The 15,833-nt window shown below is 38.0% G+C and overlaps 1 long non-coding RNA gene across 4 annotated transcripts; it reads right to left on the bottom strand.

The window, feature by feature from the left end:
- Window positions 1-84: 84 nt before the first annotated feature.
- On the bottom strand, window positions 85-5,854 carry LOC132043633 (uncharacterized). 4 transcript variants are annotated; one of them, XR_009411882.1, is made up of 5 exons: window positions 5,690-5,854; window positions 4,162-4,246; window positions 1,922-2,144; window positions 1,673-1,780; window positions 85-243 (listed from the first exon to the last, which is right to left on the bottom strand). It is a non-coding gene; the product is annotated as an uncharacterized LOC132043633 (long non-coding RNA). The 4 variants fall into 4 exon arrangements; XR_009411884.1 differs by lacking the exon at window positions 5,690-5,854 and adding an exon at window positions 4,434-5,101; XR_009411883.1 differs by lacking the exon at window positions 4,162-4,246 and having other exon boundaries at window positions 5,690-5,852.
- Window positions 5,855-15,833: the final 9,979 nt, after the last annotated feature.

Genomic DNA, 15,833 nt, shown 5'->3' with positions numbered 1-15,833 from the left:
GTATCCGAAATAGTTTTGTCCTTAATTTATCATAATTAAATCCGGCTTGCTCCAATGTACAAAAATACGGGTTCTAACATCAGAAGTGACACGAAGATTCGTCCCGTAGTAACTTTATGATTGATATCCAAGATCATATATTCTTCTCTTCATTGCTCCTTCCACGGCTTGGTAATATGCTTCACATTGATCAATATTAGATTGAGATTGTGATTTTTCCCGTAATATTTCTTGATATCTTTCCTATAATAAGTAGTGAAATTAAAACAATCAAGAATACTAACCATTCAATATTACCAAATAAAAGAATCGGCCAAATATAAAGTCAACATAGAAGACTTAACATGTCCTTTGTGCAAGCAAGAGACAATAGAACACCTGTTGTTCTTATGTCCAGTACCTAGTAGGGTGTGGCAAAAGGTGCTTGAATGGAAAGTTGTACTAATAAGTCCCACTGGTTGGGCTGATGAAGTTGAATAGGCTATGACTAATGCAACAAGTAACTCAACAAAATGCATGATCTATAGAACTAGTCTAGCAGCTGGAGTATATGAGTTGTGGAAGGAGAAGGAACATGAGATTATTCCAACAGAAAATCAGACCTATGAACTTGGTGCACTACAATTGTTCAGGAGATTTACTGTAGAGGGGCCATGCAAAAGAAGTTGGCCGGCAAGTTGCAACACTTGGACAGATATCCATACTAGTTTATGATAGCAATACCAGTTCTACACTGTTACACTGTGGAGGAGCCAGGATTTTTATTAAGGAGCGTTGAAATATAAAGAAATAAACACACAAAAATGCCAACAAAATAAATTTTACTAATGAAAGCAGTATGCACGCAAAAAAAAAATTATACTTAATCGATCACATGTTAAAATACATCTAAAAGTATGAAAAATACAAGATCAGAAACATATAAAATAAATTACTAAGCATTCTGAAAATAACATAGCACATACTCTACTTCTTAAGACATTCTTTGATGCCATATTGACAAAGATGATTCTTACTTCTTGTATAACCCACATGTCCATTGTTAATTTTGCAGAAACAAAATTTTTATTCCCAATTATAGTAGGAGTATTACTCAATCTTCAAATGTGTAAGAATTAAAGGTGAAAATGAAGTCTTTGGGTTAGACACCAGATTTGGTATATGCTTTGACATGTGGAGATTGAACTAGCAAGCTTTTAGCAGCTACTTAGGGGAGTCAACATATGAAAGTACAATTTACAAAAAATTTGGGGAAGCGAAAGAGTCTTAATGATGAGAGCTTTGTACGTGAGGAACGTCTCATTACAATGAACTATTTACCACCTCCTCTACTACGGTCTACGGGAATTCATATACCTGACGAATTTGTTATTGAGGCACAATTGGTTGACTGATTGATGGTAGAAGGTCTTATATTCAAAAAATTATAACCCTCTCGCGAGCAAGGATCGAACACATGGCCTTAGTTATTTTTTGTAACCCCTTAACCGTTGTGCTAGACCTTCAGTTTGTGTCAAGAGGTATCAACATAGGTATATATAAACTATAAAACCAAATTTGAAATATCCATACAATGTAATTTTCCGGCGAAGGGGTGTCACTTGACACCCCTCGGGAAAGTTTACTTACCAAAAAAAAAAGAGTCAATAAAATTATAAAATTTTGGACTTACATGGACAGCTTGGGCACACTCATCAATAAAAGATGCTCCATCATGATCATGTGTATGGACGTGCAAATGTACCTCACCTGGTGTTAGATCTCGACCCTTTTCAACAGCCTATAAAAAAAGAATCATGTTCTCTTGTTTTCGAGATATTTCTATAACTAGAAATGATTCCAACGGTTGAAGGCCGAATAACTTAAAGGCCACAATTGCACTTGCTATGAACAACAATGAGAAATAGGATATAGACATTACACTTCTTCTATGATCAGTCAACACAGAACAGTCCCACCAAATTTATGCATCACTGCAATTGCATTTATCTACTTCTGATGCACGCAAGCTCATCAGACTGACAAGACTTGAATTTTTGTTTCATTAGCTTCCCCGTATATATTGGTCCCGACATATATTATTAGCTTCATCGATATTTGAGGTTCCATAGGTCTAACTAATTCATTTCTGATTTTGATCAGTCCTGTCAGAGGTTTTGTCAAATATTGTCAAGCAATTGTTCTTCTTTCATCCTCAAAAAATAATGGAATCCTTTTTTTTCATACAACAGTAACAGAAAAGGATAGTCCATATGTACAAGGATAGCAAGTTAGGCACTAAGAATTAAGCGTTCTTCAAAAGTAGATGAAATATGCTTCAGTCATCAGGAAGTAGCTCCAGCATATGCTAAGCCCTAGAAAAAATTAAATAATATTCTGGTGGCGAGAATATTTAATTGTATCTACTTTTTTTTATCAAACAACTTAATACGCAGAGAAAATTGGAATGGACTTGGTAGCTTAATATAAAGTGCTCAAAAATCTAAACAAGTAAAACAACACTATAGACCCTTGTTCATTTTCCTTTCTTGGATAGAAACACCTTATCATTTCTATAATGTCAGGTATTTATATTTCTTTGAGAAGGGGTTCATACAGATCACTGTTGTTTTCTCTAAATCTATTGTTTTCTCCCTCAGATTAACTATGGAAACTACTAGCAAAGGATAAGTCCAGTGTGTTTAATATAAGTCACAACATAGTATAGCCACAGAAAATAAACTGTGTGCTTTCCTTGCACATTACAGCAAAAAAAAGTAAGGAAATACACTAAGGGCTCGTTTGGTACAAGGGATAAGGATAAATAATCCCGGGATTATATTTGAGATGAATTTATCCCACGTTTGGTTGGGATAAAATTGTGGTATAACTAATCCCGGGATTAGTTATCTCGGGATTGTAGTGTTATTCTATCAAAGGTTGAACTAAAACAACAATGAAATGCAGAAGTCCAATAAAGAATTAATGGCATGAAATCATGTAACAGAGATTAACTGATTTTAGCTACTTGTTTTTTTATCCCAAGCAAGTTTTTTGGCTACAATAGCACTTAACCCCAAATAAGTAGCCACCAAATAAGAAGACGTATCATCAAACATCATAGGCGCATAGTCCACTACAAGATTCAGCAAGTAACAATGAAAGTAGTAAAATAGGTTGAAGAAAACTGAAAGCAAAATATATCGATCACTACTCTTTATAATAAGGTTCAATAAAGGCTTTAACTGGAAACAAAATAGAAACTTTTCACCTTAATAACCTCAGATTCCAGCCTTAAGTTTCTCAAAAACAAGAACTTCAAAACAGTAGGCTCAAATAAATCCCAACATGCAATAAGTATAATCCAACAAACAACTCACCAATTGTAACTTTCAATAAACTTGTTGCTTTTGCCCTCATCTTAATAAATAACGAATATCCATTTTGAGAAGAAATAGATACTACTACACATCATTGTAAACAAGTTTAATGATGCTACAATAAGCTACCTCAAGTATTATCTGGACAAAGAACAACATACAAGCGCTATTGTTCCTCAAGTTTAATAATGCTACAATAAGTGAATTATTAGTGCATAATTGATTTTCCGTCTTAAAAAAGTGTTGCTAACTCAAATCTTCAACATACAAGCGCTACCATTCTTAGTCAAGAGGATTACAACTACTTCTACCAATATCTTCTGTAGTTTTCATTAAACATCAGTCACTACACTATTCTTAGCCAAAAAGATTGCTTCTACCATACACTTTTTCCTTTTTCGATAAGTATTGCTACTAATACTTTTGACTGTAGACATTTCTCCATCAGAGAACCTTTTTTATCTTCAAATGGATAATTAGGTTCACTGAAAATTACTAGATTATCACCTTGTCCAAGACTACGCAAATAAGTATAAGTTACAGTGACTTCCTAAGTTTCTTTTCAAACTTATTAGCTCGAACAAGCAAATCCTATGTACAGTCCCAAAGGGTCAAGGCAATAGATCCTAATAGTACTCACTCTAGCCACCAAAGATTTAGGCCTTAAAAGTAAAATAATGAATCACAACAGCAAAATATCTAACTTTAAATGAGTAGACTTGAAAACAATATGACAATGGCATAAATGAGTGAACAAATAAGTAAATTGAACAATCAAAGATTGATATAGATCAAGGCTTACTCTCAGGGAACTTCTCTGTTCAAGTAGTAGGGGATTTACGATCTGTCCTAGAGACCCTCGAGCAGCGAAATTTTTCTGTCAAGTCCTAAAAGTATTCACAGGGTTTACGCATACAACATAAAAGGGAAGTTCTAAAACAAGATCCCAGGACTAGGAGTCTTCGGTTCTGTTTCAAAATGAAAGGGAAGTTAAAAAACAAGATCCCGGGAGTGGGAGTCTTCGGTTCTGTTTCAAAATGTTGTATTATTAAAATTTTGGAATTTTTCACATACATATTTAAGCTCCATGTCAATAATATTGGCTTCACTTGAACTTGTACCTTACTTTCTATATAAGCCGCTGAATATGGCTAATTAACGACAAGCATATAAAGGCAGTAAGTTAATTAGGAAAAATAAAGAAGAAACAGATTGGCATTTATGCCTATCAACAAGCAAATAAATCAAGAAACTTTTTAGTATTGAAATTTTTAAAAATTCTGTTTAAAGACTACTCCTCTCAATACAAAATTTCTACTTTGAGATGCAGCTTGCTTCATTCAAATCAAAAAAGGACTCTTAGTCCTATAGAAACAGCAAAATTAACATGATACAAACTCAGCCTAGTGCACTCCCCAACAAGTAAATAAATCAAGAAACAACTCTTAGAACTATAGTGCAAAAGAACAATTCTCTTCAAAGAATATTTTTTCAGTGATGAATTCAGATGAACACAATACACATACAAAGAGGAGGCTGAGGAAGAACAAGAATAAAGAGCACGTCATAATTCACAGTGACTAGTTTCTACTATAATATGCACTCAAGCTTCAAATAAACACACATACACACAAGCATGCACTAAAAGATTCAATTTTTACATGAAAATACATCAGAATTGTGCAGTTTCAAACTACTAAATAAACCAAAAAGTAACTCACAACACCAAAAGGCTTAGAAAACAATCACACTTCAGACGTTCAAGCTTAAATGGCAACTCACAGCTAAATAAACAAAGAACAAGAGAAGAAACTAAGCAAAATCCTAAAATAGTTAATCAATGTCAGTATCATACCAATATTTGGACTGTGAATAGCATGAATAATGTTGATAAGGCCGAGTTTTGAAGAATCGAGTAAGAGAAACCCCGGTTCACTAACACTGACTTCAAACATTGAAATCAAAATTCTAAAATCACAGAATATGAACAATGTTGAGTTCTTCATGCTTTATTTCTCGACATGAAACAGATTAAAAAAAACTTTAAGCTCCAAATAATATTACCCAACAAGGATTAGCACAAGAAAAGATCGAATTTCCATTTTCTGCAGATTTATGGCCCAAATAGAGATTCCCAACACTTAACCTTCAAAAAAATTATAAACCCAACAGTTTTCAAGACACCCAACTTCGATTTTAGCAATAATAAGCCAAACAAGACATTCTCATATTTCTTAACTCCTATTTCAAATTTACCTTCAGAGACTATAAAGAAAGAGACAAAGGAGAAAGAAATTGCCCATAAAACAGAGAAAGCAATAAAAACATACATGTCCTTCAGCTAAAAGATGTAGCAAAAGAAGAGAAAAACGCAATAGAAGCCTAGATTCACATTATTTTGATCTCTCTCTCACGATTTCGCCCTAGATGCAGTAGTGCAAAAGTGTTCTCTCTCAGTATTGTGGTGTTTGAAGAGAGAGAAAGTATATGTGTGCCCTACGATATATCATTTTATTTTACACTTACCGACAGACTTAACGACGGAATATATTCCGTCGCTATATAATATCTTGATTTTTTTAGTAATAAATATTACGACGGAAATTTTGTCGCTGCAAATATAATTTTTTTGGAGAAAAATTAAAAGACCTAGCGATGGATTTTCTGCTGCTATATCTGTCGCTGCGTATTAATAAAAGTTGCCGCGCCTTTTTTGTTGCTAAATCCGTAGTGAAATTTGAGGTGCCAAAATTTCGTGCTAATAATTAGCGACAAAATTCAGTTTTGGTTGCCAAGCCGTAGCTATATAATGAACAAAAAATTTAATTGCTTATCTCGTGACAAAATGACTATTCCGTCACTAATCCGTCGTTAATTAGCGATGGAATGTGGTCTGTCGCTAATATTCCGTCGCTAAACGATGTTTTTTTGGTAGTGAATGTCACGACCCAAATTCGGGTTCGTGCGTGCACCTACCTTTCCACCTTGGTAGGCGAACCCTCTCATTTATATAATGTTTCAATTCACACGACATTCTATTAAAATCATTTGATAATTAAGAAATACAGTGAAATTCCATTCATAAGTATTTAGCAAAAACAAGGTTTATACGTTTACAACAACACCAATTTAATGACTTGATACGACCCAATCAAATACCTAAAACAATCTACACCCCAAAAAGGGTGTAGCAAGTGCAATATCAGTACAAAACACACGTACTGAGTCAGTATCATAGGCCGACAATGGTTAGTAATACATATTGGTAAAGAATTCACGGATAATGATGATAATCACTAAATCAAATCACATATCCCAAAACAGTAGATCATAACGTCAATATAACTTAAGTCACAACTACTCTTCAATGAATTATAAGTTGGCCAACACCTATACAGGTTCTCAACATCTTTGCAATTCCCAAGTCGCTCGTGTGTGTTTTAGCAGCGAGCTCATTGTTGCGACACCTTTTTTTATCCTACCTCACTTAAACAATTTAATACCAGTTTAGGTTAAATTAACAGAGCACAAGTTAACAATATAGTTCACAATCATAGAGTCCAAATGTTCGTCATTGCCTATGTATAGCATCTAAGCCCAAATAGGATAGTCTCAGTATATCCGATCCAATGCTCACAACAGAATCATCCCTATCCAATCATCACAACAACTCAATCAAGTCATAATGCAATGCAGTGTAATAATGGTATGAATGTGATGCCATGCCATGTAAATGAGGTGTACACATGTACTCCGGACGAAAATATCGACGTCTCGGTAGCACAACCCAGCGTGACTCGCAAAGTCTAAGTGCCACCCGTCCCGAATCTTTGCCCAACAGACAAACGGGACCCTGCCTAATTGCTCATAGGGGAGTCTCACCGGCACCACCTTGGGACACCCGCGGAGTCCATGCACTAACAATGATTCCGGGATAACATCAAAATCGGCCATGCAACAACGATACCCGAATATAACCATCGGACATCGGCCTCCTCACAATCACTCAAGGAGTCAGTAAAATATCAGTTTCACAAATCAACGATTTCAGAATGGTTCTTCGGACATCGGCCTTCTCAAAATCACTCAAATAAAAGAGTTCATCAAATATCAGTTTCATAAAATCAACGATACCAGATCATCACTAGGTATCTGTAACACCTCGTACTCTCATACTAAACCATATCGGTAACATCCCGTAAGTTCGAGTTAGGTCCTAATGGGTAATATTGGTATTATAATTACATGTTAGCTATATGAATCCCTTCGGGATGATTTCAGGCGATAGATAGTCGTTTTGAAGTCAAACCAAAAAGTGAAATCCTTAAGGCCTTCTAAATCTGTCTAAATCTGAGATAATCTTCATTCATTGCTAGTTTTCGAGAATGTGCGTTAGTAATTTGAGAAAACTTCCTTCTTGAAAGTTGTATATAATTTAAATACCTTTCTAACGGTATATTGCAAAGATCAAAAGGACATCCGTACAAAGATTATGGCCATTTTACTGAAGCTAGCAGAGCTGAATCTTTATTCATGGCCAGTTTTTGAGAATGTCCGTTAGTAATTTGAGAAAACTTTCTTCTTAAAAGTTGTAGATAATTGAAATACCTGTCCAACGGTATATTGTAGAGATCAAACCGATATCCGTACAATGAGTTATAGCCATTTTATTGAAGGGTGGCAGAGCTGAATCTTCACTGGAAATTTCACCCAATGTACATACAAGGAGTATTAGACGTACTTTCAAGTACGGGCCATACATCCTAGGACGTACATTGCCAGGTTTTGGCAGAAAACTCATTTAGAATGGGTATGATCTTATTTTGTTCCCATTTTTCATTCTCCCAAACCCTAAGGACGAAATTCTTCTCTTCCAAACTCAAGATACTCTAAGGTAAGCCATTCTAAATCATTCCAAGTTAATTCTAACATGTACCCATGATTACTAATCAAGAATTCATCATTCCTAACCTAGGGTCTTCAAGAAAACCCACATAAAGATCAAGATTCTAGCTTTTGGAGTTCTTCTTCAAAATTCAAGTCTTTAATTCAAGTTTTGGAGTGATTAAGGTATGTAGAACTTCTATCCACGTGTGGAAATCTCTACGTTCATCCCCACGCTCCATTTCTTGATATCCATGAAGTTCTAATCCTAGGGAATTAAACCCAACATATTGGTATCCCGTATTTATGTATTTATGAACATGAATTTTGTATCTATATTCGTTATTGTATTCCTAATCTTCCATTACGGTTATTAGGAACCCTAGCTTAATCCATGAATCATGAATTCTTCCTCATGTGTTCTCATTATATTTATATGAAGCTTCATGATTTTATCTAGCAAGTTACAAACATGTTTTCAAGTTAATTATATAAGTATTTATGAATATTAGTATTATTATTATTATTCATGAATCAAGAAAATGTTTGCAAGACTATGACAAATATCTCATGAAACCATGATCTCACAAGCTATCATCATAATTCACATGTTTTGGGATTTGCTTAGTTAACCGAGAATGCTCAGTAAAGCCTCAAACTACGTAGCCACCGTAAGATAGGCTTGTCAGCAAGGAAGCAACACCTTCATTATGCAGTTTGGATCCTTACATGCTTATTATTATTATTATTTAAATCTCATATCCCTGGCAAGGTGTGAGTGTTCTACTGGTAGGACGTAAGTACCAGATCATGTTGTCGGTTATACTATAGCATTCCCCACGTTACAAGCAGTTATATATACATGTATTTCCATTGGTTTACTATTTTCAAACTTTACTCATCCTCATGTTCAGGTTATATTCAGTTTCAGTTCATGTCCTATACCTATATTGTGCCATGTTCTTCATTTCAGCAGGTTTTACATACTAGTACTATTCACCATGTACTAACGTCCCTTTTTGCTCGGGGGCCTACACTTCACGGTGTAGATACTGATTTTAGGAGCATACACCTACCCAGTAGGATCACCTCAGTTATCAGCTTATTGGTGAGCCCCACTTCTCTCGGGGTTCAACATGGAGTCTGCACTAGTATTCAGTTTATGGTAGTCCAGGGCCATGTCCTGGCAGTTAGTATTCAGACATGTTTTAGAGGTTTCATAGACAGATGTTAGTACACGGAGTCAATTGTGCTTTTATGTTTGCAGACTATTACGTTTTCATGATATGTCATGCTATGAGATTACTTCAAGACTTTATTCCGCAATTATGTTTTCATGATTCATTTAAATTGCATCATATAGATTATGTTGTTTTGATGCCCATATTGTTAAGCAAGCCATGAGGTTCTCTCGGACACATGCAAGCAAGGACCGAGTGCCGTGTTGCGCCCAGGCCATGTTTCGGGGCTTGACAAAGCTTGGTATCAGAGCCTAGGTTCAAGTGTCTTTAAGGAGTCTATGAAACCGTGTCCAATGGGGTCACTTTTATATGTGTGAGGGCCCCATACATATAAATAGTTGACCATCAAGACATTTGGGATTGTCTCACTTCCTTCATACTCTAGATCGTGCAGTTAGAGCAGTATTTTCTGGATGCCTTTCTAATTCGTGCGTGTACGTATTTTCAGAAAATGCGTGCGAAAAAAATACACTAGGAAGGCCACAGCCACTAGCCAGAGGGCTACCGCAGAAGCAACTCGCGAAGAGACCGTTCTAACTCAGAGAGCAGCCCTAACCGCTCCTACAGTTACACCTCCTTGTAATTCGGATAGGGACGTTAAGAATGCTATCAACATGCTCACACAACTGGTAGCAGCTCAGGCCCAACGTCAGGAATCTGGGTCAAGCTCAGGGAATAATGGGGAGTCTTCTAAGACTAAGGATTTTCTTAGAATGAATCCCCAGTCTTTACGGGGACAAAGAAAGATGAGGACCCTCAGGACTACATTGATGCCCTTAAGAAAATCTTCAGGATTATGACAGTTATGGAAATCAAAGCAGGTACTTTTGGAGCTCATCAGCTGCAGCGCATTGCTAACACCTGGTATGAATCTTGAGAATTGTCCCGAGGTGAGGATACACCTGATGCTGCATGGGTGAATTCACAAGTGCATTCCTGGACCACTTCATGCCAATAGAAGTCGAAAAAGCTAAGGTTGAGCAATTCACGAAGCTTAAACGAATGGCGGTCGATTCGGGACTACCATTTAAATTTATCGGTCACGCCAAGCATGCTCCAAATATGGTACCGGACATGAGGGCAAGAGTGAGGAGGTTTGTTGGGGGCCTTGATTCCTATTTGTACGATGGGGCCAATATTTTTGCACAGAATGGGGGGATGACTATCTCCAAGATGGTTGCTTTTGTACAAGGGAACGAGACAAGGCTGAAGGAGAAGGAAACCTTGCAGAAAGAGAAAGACAAGGAGTTCAACAAGAGGGTCAAGTCTACCGGACAGTTTAGCGGTAATGGAAACAGAAAGTTCTTTAAGAACAGGTCAGCCGGACCTGCTCCATCCACAGCAAGTGCTCCAGTTTCCAAGTTCAGGAAAGATAACCGTCAGCAAAATTTTAGGTCGCCAGGCTCCCAGTCTCAAGCCAGTGTGACTCAGAGTAACTTCACCAATCCGATTTGTGTTAAGTGTAGGAAGAGGCACCCTGGGATGTGCCGCTCTGGATCGAATGTTTGCTATGGGTGCGGCCAGCTGGTCCATGTTCACCGAGATTTCCCTTCAGTTAGACAGGGTACAGGAGGTAACCGGACTCAGTCAGTAAATTCGTCAGTTCCTCATAATAACCAGACTCAGGCAGGACGTGCACCAGCTAGATCCGGCAACACAAGCGGTGGCCCAAACCGTTTGTATGCTTTGACCGGGCGTCAGGATATCGATGCCCGTACTGATGTTGTCACAGGTATACTCATCGTTTTCAGTTTCGATGTTTATGCTCTCATGGACCTTGGATCCACCCTATCCTATGTCACCCCTTATGTTGCTAAGAAATTTGGTATTAAACTCGAAAAGCTAAAAGAACCTTTTGAAGTGTCTACTCCAGTTGGTGAGTCAGTCATAGCCCAACGTATCTATAGGGGTTGTCCAATCAGAGTCTATCACCATGTTGTTCCAGCTGACCTATGTGAGTTAGAAATGGTAGATATTGATGTAATCATAGGCATGGACTGGTTATATTTATGTTATGCGTCAGTTGATTGTAGAACCAAAGCTGTAAATTTCAAGTTTCCTAATGAGCCAGTCTTAGAGTGGAAGGGTGATTCAGTAAGTCCTAAGGGTAGGTTTATTTCTTACCTCAAGGCAAGAAAAATGGTGTCTAAGGTTAGGGATTCAGCTTTCCAGGCCCCAACTCTTCAGTCAGTCTCTATTGTTAACGAGTTTCCAGAAGTCTTTCCCGAGGACCTTCCCGGAATTCCTCCTGATAGGGAAATTGATTTCGCAATTGACCTACTCCCAGATACGAAACCTATATCTATTCTACCTTATAGGATGGCTCCAGCTGAATTACGAGAGCTTAAGGCTCAACTCAAAGATCTTCTAGACAAGGGTTTTATCCGACTCAGTGTCTCTCCATAGGGTGCCCCAGTCCTTTTTGTTCGCAAGAAAGATGGTTCTTTGCGTATGTGCATTGACTATCGCCAGCTCAATAAAGTCACGATCAAGAACAAATACCATTTTTCACGAATAGATGACTTATTTGATCAGCTTCAGGGTGCCCAATGTTATCCAAGATAAATCTCCGATCAGGTTACCATCAACTTAAGGTTAAGAGACAAGATATTCCTAAGACAGCCTTTAGAACCAGATATGGTAATTTCGAATTCTGTGTCATGTCCTTCGCTTTGACTAATGCCCCAGCAGCATTCATGGACCTCATGAATAGAGTCTTCAAGCCATATCTCGACCTCTTTATCATTGTTTTCATAGATGATATCCTCATTTACTCCCGTAGTGAGGCCGAGCACGCAGAACACCTTCGTATAGTTCTTCAGATTCTCAAGGACCGTAAGTTATATGCAAAATTCTCTAAGTGTGAGTTCTGGCTCAAGTCAGTAGCCTTCTTAGGTCATGTGATTTCTGGTGAGGGTGTTCAGGTTGACTCTCAGAAGATTGAGGCCGTTAAGAATAGGCCTAGACCCACATAAGTTTCAGATATCCGCAGTTTCTTGGCTCTAGCAGGCTATTACCGACGTTTCGTAGAGGGGTTTTCTTGTATTTTAGCACCATTGACCAAGTTGATGAAAAAGGAAGTTAAATTTCAGTGGTCAGATGCCTGTGAGCGCAGTTTCGAGGAATTGAAAATGAGACTGACTTCTGCTCCAGTTTTGACGCTGCCAGAAGGAACTGAAGGGTTCGTGGTTTATTGTGATGCTTTAGGAATTGGTCTCGGATGTGTCTTAATGCAGCATGGTAAGGTTTTTGTAGCTTATGCATCTCGTCAGCTCAAGGTTCACGAAAAGAATTATCCGACTCATGACCTAGAGTTGGCAGTTGTAGTTTTTGCCCTTAAGATATGGCGTCATTATTTGTATGGAGTACGTGTTGATATTTTCATAGGTCATAAGAGCCTGCAGTATATCTTCAAGCAAAGGGAGCTGAATCTTAGGCAAAAAAGATGGCTCGAATTGCTTAAGGATTATGATGTGGATATTCTCTATTATCCGGGTAAAGCGAATGTTGTAGCCGATGCTCTTAGTCGGCGTTCCATGGGAAGTTTAGCCCACGTTGACGCAGACAAGAGAGTTATGACAAAGGAAGTTCACCGTTTGGCCAGTCTTGGAGTTCGACTTTTGGACTCCGAGGATGGTGGTGTGGTTGTTCAGAATAGAGCTCTTTCCTCTTTAGTCGTTGAAGTCAAGGAGAAACAGTTTAATGATCCTTATTTGTTGTAGCTAAAAGAGGGGATTCATAAGCATAAGATGATGACTTTCGAACAGGGGGGAGATGATGGTACCTTGAGATACCGAGGCAGATTGTGTGTTCCAGATGTAGATGGGCTCAGAGAGCGAATCATGTCAGAAGCTCACAACTCCAGGTATTCCATTCACCCAGGTTCCACTAAGATGTATCATGATCTTAAGGAGATTTATTGGTGGAACGATATGAAGAAGAATGTGGCAGATTTTGTAGCTAAGTGTCCGAATTGTCAGCAAGTGAAGGCCGAACACCAGAGGCGTGGTGGCTTGGCTCAGAATACTAATATTCCTGTCTGGAAATGGGAAATGATTAATATAGATTTTGTATCAGGTCTACCTCGTTCAGCTAGGAGACATGACTCTATTTGGGTGATCGTTGACCGACTTACTATGTCGGCGCACTTTTTGCCAATCAAAACCACAGATTCAGCAAAAGATTACGCTAAGTTATATGTTAATGAAATTGTTAGATTGCATGGGACCCTAGTGTCCATTATTTCAGATCGTGGTGCTCAGTTCACAGCGAACTTCTGAAAATCCTTTCAGAAAGGATTGGGTACCAAGGTGAACCTCAGTACGGCTTTTCATCCGCAGACAGATGGCCAGGCAGAGCGTACTATTCAGACTCTTAAGGACATGTTGAGAGCATGTGTCCTAGATTTCAAAGGTAATTGGGATGATCACTTACCTCTTATTAAGTTTTCTTATAATAACAGTTATCATGCTAGCATTGGGATGGCACCGTTTGAAGCTCTATATGGGCGAAGGTGTAGGCCACCGATTGGTTGGTTTGAAGTTGGTGAAGCAGAATTGTTAGGGCCAGATTTGGTTTATCAGGCTATGGAGAAAGTCAAGTTAATTCAAGAGCGTTTGAAAACGGCTCAGAGTTGCCAGAAGTCTTACACAGACGTGAGGCGAAGAGACTTAGAATTTCAAGTTGATGATTGGGTGTTCCTTAAAGTCTGACCCATGAAGGGTGTTATGAGATTTGTCAAGAAAGCCAAACTCAGTCCCAGATATATTGGACCTTACAGAATTCTGCGAAAGGTCGGTCTAGTAGCTTATGAACTTGAGTTGCCACAAGAGTTGGCTGCTGTACATCTAGTGTTTATGTGTCCATTTTGAGGAAGTGTGTAGGAGACCCGTCGTTGGTTGTTCCTGCTGATACTATAACGAAAGGATGGTTTGACCTATGAAGAGATCCCCGTAGCCATTCTTGATCATCAGACTCGCAAGTTGAGAACTAAGGAAGTGGCCTCAGTAAAAGTGTTATGGAGAAGTCAAAAAGCTGAGGAAGCTACATGGGAAGCCGAGAAGGATATGAAATCCAAGTACCCATTTTTGTTTGAAGAGAAAGCAGAGAACTCTTAAGGTAACTTTCATACTCCATGTCATGTCATGTCTCATGTTTCACGCTCATGTCATGTATCCAGCGCTCATGTCTCATGCTTCAGCATTTATACTTCCATGTACTTACGTTATTTCATGCCCCATGTTTCATGTTATGTTCCTTCATGTTCATGTATTCAAGCCAGGTCTAGTCCTAATCTGAACTACGACCCATCATTCGAGGACGAATGATCCCAAGGGGGAGATATTGTAACACCTCGTACTCTCATACTAAACCATATCGGTAACATCCCGTAAGTTTGAGTTAGGTCCTAATGGGTAATATTGGTATTAGAATGACATGTTAGTTATATGAATCCCTTCAGGATGATTTCGGGTGATAGATAGCCATTTAGAAGTCAAACCAAAAAGTGAAATCCTTAAGGCCTTCTAAATCTGTCTAAATCTGAGACAATCTTCATTCATTTTCAGTTTTTGAGAATGTGTGTTAGTAATTTGAGAAAACTTCCTTCTTGAAAGTTGTATATAATTAAAATACCTTTCCAACGGTATATTGCAGAGATCAAACGGACATCCGTACAAATATTTATGGTCATTTTACAGAAGGTGGCAGAGCTGAATCTTTATTCATGGCCAGTTTTCGAGAATGTGCATTATTAATTTGAGAAAACGTTCTTCTTCAAAGTTGTATATAATTGAAATACCTTTCCAACGGTATATTGTAAAGATCAAACGGACACCGTACAAAGAGTTATAGCCATTTCTTGAAGGGTGATGAATCTTCACTGGAAATTTCACCCAATGTACACCCAAGGAGTATTGGACGTACTTTCAAGTACGGGCCGTACATCCTAGGACGTACATTGCCCATTTTTGGCAGAAAACTCATTTGGAATGGGTATGGTCTTATTTTTTCCCATTTTTCATTCTCTCAAACCCTGAAATTCTTCTCTCCCAAACTCAAGATACTCTAAGGTAAGCCATTCTAAGTCATTCCAAGTTAATTCTAACATGTACCCATGATTACTAATCAAGAATTCATCATTCCTAACCTAGGGTTTTCAAGAAAACCCACATAAAGATCAAGACTCTAGCTTTTGGAGTTCTTCTTCAAACTTCAAGTCTTTAATTCAAGTTTTGGAGCGATTAAGGTATGTAGAACTTCTATTCACGTGTGGGAATCTCTACGTTCTTCCCCACGCTCCGTTTCTTGATATCATGAAGTTCAAATCCTAGGGCATTAAATCCAACAT

The sequence above is a fragment of the Lycium ferocissimum genome, unplaced genomic scaffold, assembly GCF_029784015.1.
Source record: "Lycium ferocissimum isolate CSIRO_LF1 unplaced genomic scaffold, AGI_CSIRO_Lferr_CH_V1 ctg2625, whole genome shotgun sequence".
Lineage (NCBI taxonomy): Eukaryota > Viridiplantae > Streptophyta > Magnoliopsida > Solanales > Solanaceae > Lycium > Lycium ferocissimum.
This window is presented reverse-complemented; position numbering and strand designations above follow the sequence as displayed.